Source organism: Amblyraja radiata, chromosome 3 (genome assembly GCF_010909765.2).
Source record: "Amblyraja radiata isolate CabotCenter1 chromosome 3, sAmbRad1.1.pri, whole genome shotgun sequence".
Lineage (NCBI taxonomy): Eukaryota > Metazoa > Chordata > Chondrichthyes > Rajiformes > Rajidae > Amblyraja > Amblyraja radiata.
In genome coordinates this window covers 116019313-116038273 of record NC_045958.1, presented here as the reverse complement: position 1 = coordinate 116038273, position 18961 = coordinate 116019313, and the positions used below count along the sequence as shown (strand labels likewise).

The 18961-nt window shown below is 46.4% G+C and overlaps 1 long non-coding RNA gene across 1 annotated transcript; it reads right to left on the bottom strand.

Annotated features, from left to right (window-relative positions):
• Positions 1–13765: 13765 nt before the first annotated feature.
• On the bottom strand, positions 13766–17523 carry LOC116970728. The gene is made up of 3 exons (XR_004411293.1): positions 17513–17523; positions 16678–16682; positions 13766–13801 (listed from the first exon to the last, which is right to left on the bottom strand). It is a non-coding gene; the product is annotated as an uncharacterized LOC116970728 (long non-coding RNA).
• Positions 17524–18961: the final 1438 nt, after the last annotated feature.

Below are 18961 nucleotides of genomic sequence, written 5' to 3'. Positions count from 1 at the left end.
TGTCATCGATGGGAAAAATTCTCCGCACCTGTAAGGCGTAGGGGGGCTCTGAACAAGGTGGCCAAAAATGACGGCCGTATGTGGCGGCGATCTGTCGGAAATCGCAGCAGAGTGGGCCAAAAGCGGTCAAGATCAGAGGTTTTGTAATATAGATTGTTTAGTTCTGGGCACCATGTTATAAGAAAGATATTGTCAAGCTTGAAAGGGTTCAGAAAAGATTTACAAGGATGTTGCCAGGACTAGAGGGTGTGAGCTATAGGGTGAGGTTGAGTAGGCTGGGACTCTATTCCATGGAGCGCAGGAGGATGAGGAAAGATCTTATAGAGGTATACAAAATCATGAGAGGAATAGATCGGGTAGATGCACAGCGTCTTTAACACACAGTAGGGGAACCGAGGACCAGAGGACATAGGGTCAAGATGAAGGGGAAAATATTTAATAGGAATCCGAGGGGTAGCTTTTTCCACACAGAGGGTGGTGGGTGTATGGAACAAGCTGCCAGAGGTGGTAGTTGAGGCTGGGACTATCCCATCGTTTAAGAAACAGTTGGACAGGTTTGGAGGGATATGGACCAAGCATAGGCAAGTGGGACTAGGGTAGCTGGGACATTGTGGGCTAGTTGGGCTGAAGGGCCTGTTTCCACACTGTATCACTCTATGAATCTATGACTCAAGAGAAGCAAAATGCTGGAGCAACTCAGCAGGTTAGACAGCATCTCTGGAGAAAAGGAAGAGGTTTTGGGTCGAGCCCCTTCTTCAGACTGAGAGTCATTCATTTTTGAGGCAGCTGGCCAAAATAAAGCCAATTCTGTCAAGGCAGCACTTTGAGACGGTAATGCACGCCTTTGTTACCACTCGGCTGGATTACTGCATTTCACTGTATGTGGGGGTTAGTGGGTCCTCCATCGCCCGTCTCCAGATGGTACAGAATGCAGCTGTACGTCTTTTAACTGGCACACGTAAACATGAGCACATTTCGCACATTTTAGCCTCACTCCACTGGTTGCCTATTCAGTTTAGGATCCATTTTTAAATTATTTTATTTGCTTTTAAATCCCTAAATGGTCTTGCCCCGCCCTACCTATCTGAGCTTCTACACCCTTATACACCCGCCCGCTCTCTCAGGTCAGATAATCAGCTGCTCCTGAGTGGGCCTAAAACTAAGCTGAAGCTCAGAGGAGACCGTGCCTTTGCTGTGTCGGCACCCAAATTATGGAACGATCTGCCTCTCCACATTAAACAGGCCTCTTCTCTGTCTGTTTTTAAATCACTTCTTAAAACCCATCTCTTCTCCGTGGCCTTTGATACCCAGTAAGATGTCGACTTTATTTACTTGATTTAATTTCTTATTTTGATTGCTTTTATTGCGTGGTTATTATTTTTACTCATGTTTTATGTCTTTTAATTTATTGTTGTATTTCATATGTAATTTTTGCGCTTTATGTGAGCTGTTATGTTATGTTCTGTTATGTTGTCTGTTTATGATGTCTTGTTTATTCTTCTGTACAGCACTTTGGTCAACATTGGTTGTCTTAAAGTGCTTAACAAATAAAGTTGGATTGGATTGGATTTTTCTTACTTTACATCTTCCTCCCTTATCCTTCTGTAACATAGCACAGTACAGCAAAGGAACAGGCCCTTCGGTCCACAATGTCCATGCTGAACATGATGCCAATGTAAACTAATCTCCTCCACCCGCACATAGTCCATAACTCACTATTCCAAGCATATCCATGTGCCTATCCAAGAGCCTCTTAAATGCCACATTCGTATCTGCCTCAAACCACCACCATTGGCAGGACCCTCTATGGAACCACCTCTCTCAAGGAGGTAGGGGGCATAGATTTAGAAGGGTCTGCCAGGAGAGTCTGCTGATTGTAGCAGTATAGTCCAAACTGGCAGAGAGAGTGGGAGTTTAAGATGTCTGAACTGCTGGTTTATTTCAGAAGGCCAAATAAGTGAGTTCAGTATTCCAACTGCGCATACCCAGGTCAAAGGTCACTCTGCATAAACATTGCAGTGGAAGCAGTGGAGCTGTGGAGTCATTTCATCCGTTTTTTGTAGATTTGATTCTTCTAGGTAAGAAAATATGTTTTCAAACTATGAATTTGTTGTATTTATTGTTCCTTTGTTAAAAGCTAAGATTATTTTGTAGTTTTTATTGCTTTCTGCTTCGGTGAGTGAGCGAGGTCAGGGTCCATAGTCTCCGGCGCTGTGGGTGCTGTTGAACTGCTGCTGGGTTGTCTCCATCCCCTCCCAGATGATGTGTCCCTGTCCGGGTGCGGCCCGAGGTGGCCAGAGGTGTCGGGCCGGGCTTGCAGCCGGCGCCTCTCTCCTTGTCCAGTGCCGGCGGAGGCCGAGCGCTGATCATCGGCCTGTGGGCCGCCGCTGCTCCGGGCCGCAGTCTCGTCGGTCCGGGGCTGTGGGTTGGCTCGGCGGGACAGGTAGAGTTGAGCTGTGGTAGGCACTTCTTCTCCGCTTGGCTGTGGGGCGCCGCTGCTCCGGGATTGCCCCGGACGTCTCCGGCCGCCCCCCAGACAGGGGGGGGGATAGTCCAGTGGCGGTTTGGCAGCACTTGCGGCGCCGGGGACCCGGGTTCGATCCTGGCTGTGGATGAGGCGCGGGTCTGTGTGCGTGCAGCTGCCGAGAATGCCTCTCCGCCGGTCCAGTCTCCCCCCCCCCCCCCCCGTCTCCCACTCGCATCTGCCCCCTCTATCTTGCTGTTATACCCTGCTCTCCCGCTACCTGGCACTCCCATTCCTCAGATTTTTACACGTAAATCATGAATAAAGATAAGAATTTATACAGAGTTTATACAGAGTTTATACAGAATTTATACAGAGTTTATACAGAATTTATACAGAGTTTATACAGAGTTTATACAGTCATCGCTTCATTCCCTTTTTCTTTATGGTGAATGACCTTTAACAAATCCCATGATTCCTTGCGTTTTTCGGAATACCGAACTCGCTTATTATCAGTAATAGGAAACTAGTTCTGAAACCTGTTTTTAATTGTGCATGGCATTTCCCTGCTGGTAGAATATCAAACTAAAGGACTATCCTTCCTTAATTGTGAAATTCTGCATTCTACGTGTCTTTAAAAAACAACAAGCTCTCAACTGCATTTCTAAATATTTCAACTGATTTCCATTTTCACATTACGTTCTTGCACATTTTGTTTAGATCCAACTATCATCAAATTGCTGGTAGACACAAAATGCTGTAGTAACTCAGCGGGACCGGCAGCATCTCTGGAAAGAAGGAATGGGTGACGTTTCGGGTCGAGACCCTTCTTCACTCAAATTATCAAATAATCCTCAAATTGCTACTATAAATATGCGACAAAAAAATCATTTTCTTTTCCAATTAAAACTCCATATTGCCCGGGGCAGTATAATTCTTGGCCACCAGAAATGCATTCAATTAAAAATATAACCTGACTATTTACACCTATTTACACCTATCTTCAAAAAGACTTTAGATTAGCCTGTTGTCAATCTGCAGTTGTCAAAAAAAGCAAAATGTCTTTATCCTAATGGGTAGGAAGGAACTGCAGATGCTGGTTTACACTGAAGGTAGACACAAAATGCTGGAGTAACTCAGCGGCACAGGTCATGTGAGCAAAACCATGGATGCTGAAAAGCTGAGAAGAAAAACGGAACATCTTAGGAATACCTTTAACAGGGAAAGGAGGGATATGAATCAAGTGCAGGCAGGAGAGATTTGTTTAGCATTAGGTTCAGTATGGACATTGTGGGCCGAAGGGCCAGTTCCTGTGCGCTACTGTTTTTATATTCGATGTACTTATTTTTATAGTCCACAAAGTTAAATGCTGATGACCTTAGATTGGAATAAAAATAATTCTAAAGTAAGTTCCTGATTTCAAGTTGGGTTAATTACTTCTGTAAAGAAATCCAGCAAAGTCCCTTGGAAGGGACTGTCTAAATGTAATGTTGGGGACTTAACAGAATGACGTTCTAGTGCATCATCCAAACTGCATTCTACAAGGTTCAATGGTTCCTTGGACTGCCTTGCACATTTGGCTAAGCAGATGTTGTGATTACTATTATCCGTTTTAATAGCTCTGTGCATCCCAGTGGGTAATCAGACACAGAGATTTTCCAGGCCCAATTAGTTCCCATTAAAACAAGCCTAAAATAAAATGTATTCTGCCAAGTTAAGAGATATTCTTTAATAACAGTTGCAAAACAACAGCAGTGCATGAATGCACCAAGTGCTGGTGTAACTCAGTGGGTCAGGCAGCATCTCCAAATTCTGGGACAGTTTCCTCCCTGTTGTTTACTTTACGCTTTACCTGCGACTTTAGAGATACAGCATGGAAACAAGCCCTTCATCCCATCCAATCCATGCTGACCAATGATGAGTCCTATCCTACACACTAGGGACAATGTTTTACAACTTCCCAAAGCCAATTAACTTACAAACTTGTACGATTTTGGAGTATGGGAGGAAACTGAACAACCGGAGAAAAACCCCACATGGTCACGGGGAGGAAAGGATCAAACCCTGTACAGACAGCACCCGTAGCCAGGATCGAACCCGGGTCTCTGGCGCTGTAAGGCAGCGACTCTACCACTGCGCCACCGTGCCATTATCAGGCAACTGAAGGGTCCTTTCATCAGCTAGAGTGCATTCCTGACCTCCCATCTTCCTCAATGGAAATATTTGAACTGTATCTAATTGGGCTTTATGGGACTTCAATGTTATATCTTGTGTTAAATGTTGTAGTCTTTACCCTGAGCACTGTGGATAGATTGATTGTATTCATACATTGTCTTTTCTTTCACAGCATAGCATGCTAACAGAAGCTTTTCACTGCACCTCAGTACACATGATAATAATAAACTAAACTAAACTGAACGTTGCTGGAGAACATAGATAGGTAACATTTTGGATCGGGACCCTTCTTCAGACCCAAAACATCACCTACCATGTTCTCCAGAGATGCTGACTGACCCGCACTGGTCAGCACTGTGCCTCTACTCGCTGGAGTTTTGAAGGTTGAGGGGGAATCTCATTGAAACCTACAGAATAATGAGGCATAGATAGAGTGGATGTGGAAAGGATTTTTCCACTGATGGGAGAGTCAAGGACCAGGAGTTATAGCCTCAGAATTAAAGGCGCTCTTTTAGAAAGGAGGTGAGGAGGAGCTTCTGTAGTCAGGAGGTAGTTAATCTGTGGAACTCATTGCCACAGAGGGCTGTGGAGGTCAAGTTGGTGGATATTTGTAAGGCAGAGATAGACAAAGTCTTGATTAGAATGGGTGTCAAGGGTTATGGGGAGAAGGCAGGAAAATGAGATTAGGAGGGAGAGATCAGCCATGATTGAATGACGGAGTAGACTCGATGGGCCGAATGGCCCAATTCTGCTTCAGTAACTTGTGAACGTGAACTTGTGAGCCCGCTGAGTTACTCCAGCATTTTGTGCCTTTTTCTTGCTTTAGTAATGGTTGAAAAACAATAGCAGTCTGAAGAAGGGTCTCGACCCGAAACGTCACCCATTCCTTCTCTCCATAGATGCTGCCTCACCCGCTGAGTTACTCCAGCATTTTGTGTCTACCAGCAGTGCATCAATGTTTGGCAGAAATTTCAGAGCATTTGAAGTCATCGAAAAACGTTAATATGTAAAGCATTTCAAGACATTCCCAAATTTTCAGAACTCCTGATTAACTCTTGGTGAGATAGCCAACGATATGCATACGAGTTCCTCTCAAAACAATGAGAATAAACAAGGAAAAAAAAACACAAAGTGCTGGAGTAACTTAGCAGGTCAAGCAGCATCCCTGGAGAACATGGATAGGTGACGTTTTGGGTCGGGATCTTTCTTCAGACTGATTGTACGGTGGAGGAATGGGGATGTGGTGGGGGGGGGGGGGAAGCTATAAGAGAGGAGGGGCAAGAATAAGCAAAAGTTGCCTTGCGTATTAAATTTAATGTTCTTTTTTGTACTGGGGTGACATGCACAACTTTTCCTATTCAAACAGGATTTCTATATCACCGGTTCATTCTTTTAAACTGTCTTCATAGTTCACCTTTCATTTCCTTAACGTCAGACGAAGAGAGATTTCACTCTCCTGTGGCACAGACATATCAATAAATGTATCTTTGCTGTCAAACCCAGTTCCTGCACTGAATCAATGAACAATGAAGCTAAAATATTCACTCTAGAGTCTTCTTTTCACTCTTTGTCTCTCCTTTCCTGAGGCAATGAAGTATTTCAGGATACAAGTCTCCCTGGATAACTGAATCCCCAAATTATCCAGGTTCGATTACGATGGTCCCACAGTCTAGCACAAGCTATTTAATCTCAGAGGTCATCGCAGTGATATTCCAACTCCCACTCATCCAACGATGACAAGCATGTAATCCCACCAACACTCACTGTGAACGCAGAACATAGACATCAGTCTGAAGAAGGGTCTCGACCCGAAGCGTCACCCATTCCTTTATTCCAGAGATGCTGCCTGTCCCGCTGAGTTACTCCAGCATTTTGCGTCCATCCTCCATAGAAAATGACATTACGCTAACAGGCCCTTCGGCCCACAATGTCTGTGCCCAACATGAGGCCCAGCTAAACTAATCTAAATTGACAGCACCAAAGACTTGGGTTCGATCCTGACCACGGATGCTGTCTGTACGGAGTTCGTACGTTCTCCCCGTGACCCCGTGGGTTTTTATTCGGGATCTCCGGTTTCCTCCCACAATCCAAAGACGTACAAGTTTGCAGGTTAATTGGCTTTGGTAAAATTGTAAATTGTCCCTAGTGCGTGTGGGATAGTGTTAGTGTGCAGGGATCGATGGGCGGCATGGACTCGATGGGCCGAAGGGCCTGTTTCCAAGCTGAACTAAACTAAACTAAACTAATCACATCCAACTGCCCATGATCCACACCTCTTCATTCCATGCATATCCATGTGCTCATGTAGACGCCTCTGAAACACCACTATCGTATCTGCCTCCGCCACCACCACACTTGGCAGCATGTTCCAGGCACCCACCACTCTCTGTAAAAAACTTGCCTCCTTGCCCCTCATCAAAAATGACATTTCCACCCAAGGAACAATTGCTGTGACTGTCTACCCTACCCATGCCGAAGTGATCAAAATCAAGATCCCTTGACGGGCATTTGCTCTCTGTGCCTGGTAACCGCTGAGATCTAGTGTCTGGCCAGCTGAGCTAGCGGAGGCTGTAGGAGTCTGTACTGCGTCAGCCCCTCATCTCACAAGTTCACAAGTTCACAAGTTACAGGAGTAGAATTAGGCCTTTCAGCCCATCAAGTCAACTCCGCCATTCAATCATGGCTGATCTCTGCCTCCTAATCCCATTTTCTTGCCTTCTCCCCATAACCCTTGACACACATTCTAATCAAGAATTTGTTCAAGAAAGAACTGCAGATGCAGGAAAAATCGAAGGTAGACAAAAATGCTGGAAAAACTCAGCGGGTGAGGCAGCATCTATGGAGCGAAGGAATAGGTGACGTTTCGGGTCGAGACTTAAAAATATCTGCCTTAAAAATATCCACTGACTTGGCCTCCACAGCCCTCTGTGGCCATGAGCCTCACCGAGTTACCAGTACAGAAGACTTGCAGAACCTCAGCACAAACTCTGAGATGGCCTTCTAGCACAGATCCTTGGAGCCCTGCATCTTGGTGGAGTTGTTTCAAATGTAACTCAGCTCTATCTGCCATCTCATGAATGTCAAAGATCCAACAGCAGCATTTCTTGGGAAAACAGTGGAGTTTAGAAACAAGGAACTGCAGATGCTGGTTTACACAAAAGGACACAAAGTGCTGGAGTAACTCAGCGGGTCACGCAGCATCTCTGGAGAAAGATACAAAAACCTGGAGTAACTCAGTGGGTCAGGCAGCATCTCTGGAGAACATGGATAGCTGACCTTTCGAGTCAGAACCCTTCTTCATACTGATTAAATGTTGGGGTTGAGTTTAATTTTGTTTAGAGATACAGCATGGAAACAGGCCCTTCCACTACCCACTCTGACCATCGATCACCAGTTCACACTAGTTCTGTGTTATCCCACTTCCCATCCACTTAGGGACAATTTTACATAGGCCAATTAACATAGAAACATAGAAATTAGGTGCAGGAGTAGGCCATTCGGCCCTTCGAGCCTGCACCGCCATTCAATATGATCATGGCTGATCATCCAACTCAGTATCCCGTACCTGCCTTCTCTCCATACCCCCTGATCCCTTTAGCCACAAGGGCCACATCTAACTCCCTCTTAAATATAGCCAATGAACTGGCCACAACTACCTTCTGTGGCAGAGAATTCCAGAGATTCACCACTCTCTGTGTGAAAAATGTTTTTCTCATCTCGGTCCTAAAAGACTTCCCCCTTATCCTTAAACTGTGACTGTTCTGGACTTCCCCAAAATCGGGAACAATCTTCCTGCATCTAGCCTGTCCAACCCCTTAAGAATTTTGTATTAACCTACAAACCCGCACGCCTTTGGGATGTGGGAGGAAACTGGAGCCGGAGGAAACCCACGCGGTCACAGGGAGAATGTGCAAACTCCACACGGACACCATCCGAGGTCAGGATTGAACCCGGGTCTCTGGCGCTGTGAGGCAGCCACTCTACCAGCTGCGCCACTATCCTCGGTGTCCTGGGAGATGTTTACTTTTCAAGCAACGGCTGTTGGGCAGCATGGTGGCACAAGGGTAGTACGGTGGCACAGCGGTAGAGTTGCTGCCTTACAGCGCCGGAGACCCCGGGTTCAATCTTGACTATGGGTGCTGTCTGTATGGTGTTTGTACGTTCTCCCTGTGACCTGTGTGGGTTTTCTCCGGGTGCTCTAGTTTCCTCCCACACACTAAAGACGTTTAGATTTGTAGGTTAATTGGCTTGGTAAAATTGTAATTTGTCCCTAGCGTGTGTAGGATAGTGTAAATGTGCGGGCATCGCTGGTTGGTGTGGAAACGGTGGGCTGAAGGACCTGTTTCCCGCACTGTATCTCTAAACTTTTGATGCCTTCCCCCACTGTGGGAACCATTGTGGGGGGATGTTTTTATGTTTACTGTTAAATTCTTTAATGTTGTGTCTTATCTTTATCTGTGTGTTGCAATGGCAAGTCACATGTCACTACAACAATTGGTGCATGTGATAATAAATGTCCTTTGTAAACTGATGTTATCTTATTGCTGTCACGTTGCTGTTGTGGAAGCTTCCTAGGCTTAAGATGGTTAATGCGTTTCATAATTTCAGTAATACTACATTTCATTGGTAAAACCGTAACAATTTAAGAAAATAGGAGCAGGAGTTGACCACTCAACCCCTCTGGTCTGCCCTGCCATTCAGAACAACATCAAAAATCATGGCTCACAAAATCAGGCAGCCCCCTCCTCACCCTTAATGTATAAGAAAACCATCCATCAAGAGGGAAGGAAGCATCTTCCCTGTCTGAAAAAGGGTCTCAATCCAAAACGTCACCCATTCCTTCTCTCCAGAGATGCTGCCTGTCCCGTTGAGTTACTCCAGCATTTTGTGTCTATCTTCATTCTGCAGTCTGTCTGCAGTCACAGAAAGAAATGAAGTAAGTAACAAACTCCATTTTTCCCCCCAAATCAGTTAACGGGCACAAAAGATCTCATTTTGGTATGAGATTTCTTCATGAACAAAATATCATTATAATGTTATTGTAATCTGAAGAAGGGTTTCGGTCCGAAACCTTGCCTATTTCCTTCGTTCCATAGATGCTGCTGCACCCGCTGTGTTTCTCCAGCATTTTTGTGTATCTATCATTATAATTGAAGTATCAGTGAATCTGAAAGCATTATTCACAGGAGCTCAGGAACTCCTTCTTCCTCCCTGCTATCAGGTTGCTATATGGTCCTCCCATAAGCGAGGGGCCTGTCCTATTCACCTCTACCCATGTGTAGAAGGAACTGCAGATGCTGGTTTAAACCGAAGAAAGACACAAAATGCTGGAGTAACTCAGCGGGACAGGCAGCATTGACGTTTCGGGTCGAGACCCTTCTTCAGACTAGAGTCAGGGGAATGCCTTTTTCTCTGAGTCAAGTCTGAAGAAGGGACTCAACCCAAAATATCACCTATTCCTTCTCTCCAGAGATGCTGTCTATACCTCTCCCAGTTGTGGATATTGGACTTTGATGGAACTGATGCACTACAATGTTGAGAACTATATTTTGCACTGGGTATCCTCCCCTTTGCTCTACCTATTGTGCTTCATTGGTTTTATTCATAGTATTTTCTGATTTGGTTGGATACCAATAACAATCCCCCCCCCCCCCCCCCCCCCATTAGTCCTAACCCGAAACGTCACCTATCCATGTTACAAAATTTTTAAGGGGTTGGACAGGCTAGATGCAGGTTGTTCCCGATGTTGGGGAAGTCCAGAACAAGGGGTCACAGTTTAAGGATAAGGGGGAAGTCTGTCTTTTGGGACCGAGATGAGAAAAACATTTTTCACACAGAGAGTGGTGAATCTCTGGAATTCTCTGCCACAGAAGGTAGTTGAGGCCAGTTCATTGGCGATATTTAAGAGGGAGTTAGATGTGGCCCTTGTGGCAAAATGGATCAGGGGGTATGGAGAGAAGGCAGGTACAGGATACTGAGTTGGATGATCAGCCATGATCGTATTGAATGGCGTTGCAGGCTCGAAGGGCCGAATGGCCTACTCCTGCACCTATTTTCTATGTTTCTATGTTTCTATGTTCTCCAGAGATGCTGACCTGCTAAATTACTCCAACACTTCGTGTCTTTCCTGGTAAACCAGCATTGTCAGTTCCTTAGGTACACACAATTGCTGGGGAAACTCAGCGGGTGCAGCAGCATCTATGGAGCGAAGGAAATAGGCGACATTTCGGGCCGAAACCCTTCTTCAGACTGATGGGGGGTGGGGAAAGAAAGAAGGAAAAGGGGAGGAGGAGGAGGAGCCCGAGGGCGGGCGGATGGGAGGGTGGGAGGAGACAGCTAGAGGGTTAAGGAAGGGGAGGAGACAGCACGGGCTAGCCAAATTGGGAGAATTCAATGTTAATGCCATAAGGACGCAAGGACCCCAGACGGAATATGAGGTGCTGTTCCTCCAATTTCCGCTGTTGCTCACTCTGGCAATGGAGGAGACCCAGGACAGAGAGGTCGGATTGGGAATGGGAGGGGGAGTTGAAGTGCTGAGCCACCGGGAGGTCAGGTAGGTTATTGCGGACTGAGCGGAGGTGTTCGGCGAAACGATCGCCCAACCTACGCTTGGTCTCACCGATGTAAATCAGCTGACATCTAGAGCAGCGGATGCAGTAGATGAGGTTGGAGGAGATACAGGTGAACCTTTGTCGCACTTGGAACGACTGCTTGGGACCTTGAATGGAGTCGAGGGGGGAGGTGAAGGGACAGGTGTTGCATTTCTTGCGGTTGCAACGGAAAGTGCCCGGGGAGGGGGTGGTGCGGGAGGGAAGGGAAGAATTGACGAGGGAGTTGCGGAGGGAGCGGTCTTTGCGGAAGGCAGACATGGGGGGAGATGAGAAGATGTGGCGAGTGGTGGGGTCACGTTGGAGGTGGCGGAAATGGTGGAGGATTATGTGTTGTATTTGCCGGCTGGTGGGGTGAAAGGTGAGGACCAGAGGGACTCTGCCCTTGTTGCGTGTGCGGGGATGGGGAGAGAGAGCAGTGTTACGGGGTATGGATGAGACCCTGGTGTGAGCCTCATCTATGGTGGTGGAGGGGAATCCCCATTCCCTGAAGAACGAGGACATTTCCGATGCCCTGGTATGAAATGTCTCATCCTGGGAACAGATGCGGCGTAGGAACCCGAAGAACAGATTGTCAGTTCCTTGTTTCTAAATACCTATTTGTCGTCTTAGTAAAGGTCTTCCTCATTTTTATCATTTATGAATAATTGGGTTAACTCCATCAGTAACTTTCTCATGCAAATGATGTTCATGCATTTATTGGAGGGAGAGTATCAGATTACCTTCCTGCAGTTGGCTTGCTGCAGCAAGATCTCCTACTTTAGGCTTTAGAGATACAGCACGGCATCAGGCTCCTCTGCCCACCAAGTCCACGCTGGCCAGCGATCACAGGGTACAATAGCACTATCCTACATACGAGGGACAATTTACACTTTTTACTGAAGCCAATTAACCTACAAACCTGCATGTCTTTGGAGATTGGGGTGAAACTGGAGCACACAGAGGAAACCAAAGCAGTCACAGGGAGAAGGTGGGTACAAACTCCACACAGACAGCACCCATAGACAGGATCGAACCTGGGGCACTGGTGCTGTAAGGCAGCAACTCTACCACTGTGCCACCATAGCATCCTCTACATTGTACTCTAAATTATCGAAGAACAATGTACAGAACGCAAGTAGTAGAAGCAAGAGTGCGCTGCATAGTTTACCTGTACAAGCTTTCAGTCTTCATATTCATGATCAAGTCTTTATATTCAAGATCAGCTCTGCTCTTTTACATCAGTTCCATTTCCCCGTCCTATGTTAAAATTCCTCCATTCAGTAATTGCTCACAGACCTATTGATCTCGGTCTTTAATGTGCTTAACTGAGCTGCCAGAGCCTTTGGGCTGGAGAATTATAAAGATTCACAACACTTTGAATGAAGCAATTACTCTGCAGTTCAGTTCCAAACGGCTGACCTCATACCCTGAGACTGCAACTTATGGTTTGAGACTCTCTAACCCAGGGAAATAGCTTCCCCTGTCAAGTATTGAGGACTTTTCAATGTGTTCACTATTCTACTAAACCCTACACAATGAAGTATTGTGTAGGAAGGAATCGCAGATGCTGGTTTACACCCGAAGATTGACACAAAAAATCTGGAGCAACTCAGCGGGACAGGCAGCATCTCTGGATAGAAGGAATGGGTGACATTTCGGGTTGAGACCCTTCTTCAGACATATTCTCCCCAATCATTGCATTCATGCAGCTCCCATACCTCTGGACTTAATCTAGTTCACTTCCTCCTCATCAGATGGGGAAGGAGTTTAGTTTAGAGATACAGCACGGAAACAGGCCCTTCGGCCCACTGAGTTCGCGCTGACCGGCAATCACCACACATTAACACTAGCCTACACACACTTGGGGTAATTTACACATACACCAAGCCAATTAACCGATAAACCTGTACATCTTTGGAGTGTGGGAGGAAACCGAAGACCTTGGAGTAAACCCATTCATGGGGTCATGGGCACAACGTAGAAACTCCGTAGAGAAGGCACCCGTAGTCAGGATCAAACCCAGGTCTCTGGCGCTGCAAGCAATGTAAGGCTGCAACTCCTCTGCTGCAAAGGAAACAGATTTGCCCGGTAGACTTGATGTACTATTGTGGTTAACTCTGGAGCTCGATGAGTTATCCCGGCTCTGTCACTCCAACAGAATCTGATTCCATTGGGAATGGCCTGTGAGTAATGATACCTTGCATCTCAAGGTGTCTCATAAACTCATAGACACAAGCACCGCAGATGCTGGTTTACAAAAAACGACACTCCTTCTTCTCCCCTCTCCCATCAGGCAAAAGGTATAGAAATGTGAAATCCCACACCTCCAGATTCAGGGACAGTTTCTTCCCAGCCGTTATCAGGCAATTGAACTATCCTACCAACAACTAGAGAGCGGTCCTAAGCCACTATCTACCTCATTGGAGACCCTCGGACTATCTTTAATCAGACTTTATCTTGCACTAAACGTCATTCACGTTATTCCCTTGATCATGTACCTGTACATCACGGATAGCTTATACACCAAGGCAATAACTTTTCACTGTACCTTTGTAACGGACCATAAACTAAGCTAAGTTATTCAAGGTTAGACCTTACAGCCCAAAAGTTGTTGCTTTATTACTCTCATCTGGGACCAGGGCCCATTAAAGTAAAATATAATTAAAACACACAGGATATGACAGGAGTGTTTAAGAGGCCTTTAAAAAAGCCCATGAATATGAGGGGCATGGAGAGATGTGGATCATGGAGTTTGGAAGGGATTAGTTTAATTTGGCATCATATTCGACACAGACATCGTGGGCTGAGGGGTCTGTTCCTCAACTGTACTCTTCTATGGTCTATAATTTTACACTATGTTAATTTGCTTATAGTGAACCAACATGTCACACACGTGACCAGATGACATCATATAAAGTAATACATTAAAACAAAGGTACACAAAATTGCTGGGGAAACTCAGCGGGTGCAGCAGCATCTATGGAGCGAAGGAAATAGGCGACGTTTCGGGCCGAAACCCTTCTTGTAAGAGATTAATCTTACTCGTTGCTATTTTCCGACCTACAGAACTATAATGCATGTCTGTTATAGATACGAGCATTCTAGCTTTTTTTTTAATTCACAGAGATTGTAAGATAAAACTGAGTTATGAAACAAACGCTTCCGTGTGAGGTCATATTTGACCTCTGACCCAAAACAAACATTGTCAGCATTATATAAAAAATTCACTTGATAAACTTTGGAAAAAAAACATGGATCATATATAGAGTACAAATTAATATATCTGTAATGCTTTCAGAATTAGAAGTGTGACGTGTATATTTTTGGTCACATACGTGACTAAGACTGGGCCTTATGTGAAACTCTCTGGATTTGACCCAGATTCTTCAAACTGCAAAAATGGCATGCTAAACTTCCCAGACACTGCTTATGTAATGGAGGAATAAGCCTCCACCTGCAGGGGAAGTCTTCATCACCTCAAGTAGCCGCACAGTGGTGCAACTGGTAGAGTCTCTGCCTCACAGCGTCAGAAACCTGGGTTTGATCCTGGCCGTCTGTGTGGAGTTTGCACATTCTCCCTATGGCCGCCTGGGTTGCCTCGGGGTGAACCGTTTCTCCCCCAGATCCCGAAGACTTGCGAGTTTGTAAATTGACTGATCTCTGTAAATTGCCCCAACCACGTGTGTAGGGAGTGGATGAGAAAGTGGGATAACATCGAATTACTGTGAACAGGTGATCGATGGTGGGAGTGGACTCTGTGGGTCGAAGTGTGCAGGAAGGAACTGCAGATGTTGGTTTAAACCGAAGATAGACACAAAAAGCTGGAGCAACTCAGCGGGACAGGCAACATCTCTGGAGAGGAATGGGTGACGTTTCGGGTCGAAACCCTTGATCTGAAGAAGCTGCGGACTCGCCATCATGGGGCGTGGGGAGAGGTGGTGGCTCGCTGCTGCGGCCCAACCCCGGAGCTCGGAGGCTCCAGCCGCAGACCGGTGGACTGGGACATCGGGAGCTCGCGGGTCCGGGTGGGAGACCGCTTTTCGGAGCTCCCGCAACGCAACTTCTCCAGCCCGTGTCGCGGGGTTGGAACGACCCGGAGCGGGGCCGTACATCGCCCAGCGCGGCATTAACGGCCGCGGGACATTCCAGCGCCCGCCGGGGGCTCCAACTTTGTGACTTTTGGGCCTGGAGCGGGGCCGTACATCGCCCGGCGTGACCTAAAATGGCCGTGGGACTTACCATCGCCCGCCTGGAGCTTCGACATCGGGAGAGAAATGGTGCAGGAGAGAGAAAAGACTTTGCCTTCCATCACAGTGAGGAGGAGATTCACTGTGATGGATGTTTGTGTAAGTTGAATTGTTTGTATTTCTTGTAGGAATTGTCTTTGTTTGTATGGCTGTGGAAATGGAGTTTCGTTTGAGCCTCACTGAGGTTCAAATGACATGTAACAAATATTGTATTGTATTGTATTGTAGGATCTGTTTTCATGCTGTATCTCTAAACTGAACTTAAACCTTCACAAGATGGCCCTGGAGACCATCAGGAAGAAGGGCAGATGGAAGTGGACCCTGGTGTGAACACTCATGCTGGTGTTCCCATTCTTTAGCCTTTACTTTAGACTTTAGATTCAGCGTGGAAACAAGCCCTTCAGCCCACCGAGTCCACGCTGAGCAGAGAGTGGGAGGAAACCCAGGAAAAACCCACGCAGGTCAACATACAAACTCTGTACAGACAGCACCCGTAGTCAGGATCGAACCCGGGTTTCTAGCGCTTTCAGGCAGCAAGCTTTCTAGCGTTTTCTAGCGCTTTAACGCTGCACCACCGTGCCACTCAGTCGACAGGAACTGTGCAGGTAATGGGCTTCCTAGGGATGGTAGAAATGGGTGGTGGTCATAAGATCACAAGGTCATAAGGAATAGGAGAATTAGGCCATTCGGCTAGTCTACGCCATTCAATCATGGCTGATCCATCTCTCTCTCCTAACCCCATTCTCCCCATAACCCCAGACACCCGTACTAATCAAGAATCTATCTATCTCTGCCTTAAATATATCCACTGACTTATCCCCCACACTGGCCCAGTTTACCCACCGCTTTTTGGTGCTCGTTGTGTCGCAACAAACATCAGCTGCTTAGCAACAGCTGTGGAAGCGTTAATCTTCAACAGCTGGAAAATGTAAAAACATAAGCAATAACCCTTTGGGCAACGTAAATTGCTTACAGCCACCACTGAACTCCCTCTGGAGGCAAGTACCATACATTTTAAAACTGGTACTGGGTCTCGACTAATACTGGGTCTGCCAGGTCGTTATCCTGCAATGTAACCTTGCTTTCGTTAGAGGGTGAGAGAAAATAAGATCCAATTATAGCTCGTTGGGACCAGAAACCAAAGGTCACCTGTCCTCATTTTTCACTCTTTTGATGCACTTTATGAGGATGTTGCCAGGACCTGAGCTGCAGAGGGAGGCAGGGCAGACACAAGAGGCTTTCTCCAGATGCATAAGATCATGAGAGGAATAGATAGTGTGAATGCAGAGAGTCTTTCACCCAGTAGAAACATAGAAACATAGAAAATAGGTGCAGGAGGAGGCTATTCGGCCCTTTGAGCCAGCACCGCCATTCATTGTGGTCATGGCTGATCATCCCCAATCAATAACCCGTGCCTGCCTTCTCCCCATATCCCTTGATTCCACTAGCCCCTAGAGCTCCATCTCTTAGGAAGAGAATCAAGAACCAGAGCTCATAGGTTAAAGGTGAGAGGGCAAAGTTACCCCTCAGGTTCCTATTAAATATTTATCCTCTCACCTTAGACCTATGTCCCCTGGTTCTTCATTCCCCTACTCTGGGTGAAAGATTCTCAGATTTAATAGGAACCTGAAGGGCAACATTTTCACACCATGGGTGGTAGGTAAATGAAATGAGCTGCCAGAGTCATAGTCATAGAGTTCTAGTCATACAGCGTGGAAACAGGCCCTTCAGCCCAACGTGCCCACACCGGCCAACATGTCCCAACTACTGTTCAAACAAAACCGTGTAGGAACAGCTTCTGCTCTGTACTTATCACCCTCGGGGATAGACACAGAATTCAGATAACCACCCGCTCCTGTTCGTGTTAGAACGGATCAGTTCTGATGAAGGGTCAAAACAACCAAACAGTATAGACATAGAAACATAGAAATTAGGTGCAGGAGTAGGCCATTCGGCCCTTCGAGCCTGCACCGCCATTCAATATGATCATGGCTGATCATCCAACTCAGTATCCCGTACCTGCCTTCTCTCCATACCCTCTGATCCCCTTAGCCACAAGGGCCACATCTAACTCCCTCTTAAATATAGCCAATGAACTGGCCTCGACTACCCTCTGTGGCAGGGAGTTCCAGAGATTCACCACTCTCTGTGTGAAAAAAGTTCTTCTCATCACGGTTTTAAAGGATTTCCCCCTTATCCTTAAGCTGTGACCCCTTGTCCTGGACTTCCCCAACATCGGGAGCAATCTTCCTGCATCTAGCCTGTCCAACCCCTTATGAACATTGAATTCTCCAATTTTAGTTAATGAACCTACAAACGCCCTCCCCTTGTCACCTCCTCACCCTCATCCCCCTCTCACCCCCATGACCCACTTGGATGAGCACTCATTTCTCCCATTCCCCTGTTCCCTACCACCGATATTCCCTCCTCCGGCTTCACATTTCCCGCCTTTTCGATCCTTATCCCACATTTATTTGGCTTTTCATCTCTGGCCTTTATCCACCCATCTTCCATCCCCCCCACTGTGCCCACCTCTCCTCACCTGTATCCACCTGTCACTTGCCAGCTTTGTCTTAGCCCCCACCCTCCACCCCCTTCTCTTCCAAAGGAGGTAGTTGAGGCAGGTAGGGACTGTTTCCATGCTGTCCAACTCCATGACTCTATGACTGTACTCCAATTTAGCTACTCTGTGTTAAGGATAAAATTCCCAGCAATCGTGTACTGTTAATATGGAAGCCGGTTTCATAAGAGTATTTAAAAAAAAAAACACTTTGCTCTCATCTCAAGTAAACTGGTCACAGATGGAACTCATACTTATAAATGAACAGATTAAAACAGGTTGGATCAACTCACATGTAAAATTTGGGTTGCTTTCGGGGAAATTGGCTGAAAATGGATTTGATCACATCCGGAACAATTTTTACAAAAAGCAGGAGCAACTCAATGGGTCAGACAGTCTCTCTGGAGAAAAGGAATAGGTGACGTTTCAGGTCAAGACCCTTCTTCAGACCCGAAGCGTCACCCATTCATTCCTTCTCTCCAGAGATGCTGCCTTGTCCCGCTGAGTTGCTCCAGCTTTTTGTGTCTATCTTTGGTTTAAACCAGCATCTGCGGTTCCTTCTTACACCTAACAATTTTCACGCGACTCCCATCTCCGAAGTACATTCCACACAGTAGCAACCAGCGATTAGGTAAACTGATGGGGCACAGACCTAGTGCGAACACATCCACTCCAGACCGAACGATCTAACTCCGGCACTAATCAAATCCACTCCCTTCCTTCGGAAGCATGAATCTATTACTTCCGACGACAGACACAAAATGCTGGAGTAACTCAGCGGGACAGGCGGCATTTCTGGAGAGAAGGAATGGGTGACGCTTCGGGTTGAGATCCTTCTTCAGACTGAGAGTCAAGGGAGAGGGAGACGAGAGATATGGAAGGGTAAGGTGTGAAAAATGAGAGATCAAAGGGGCAAAGATCAAAG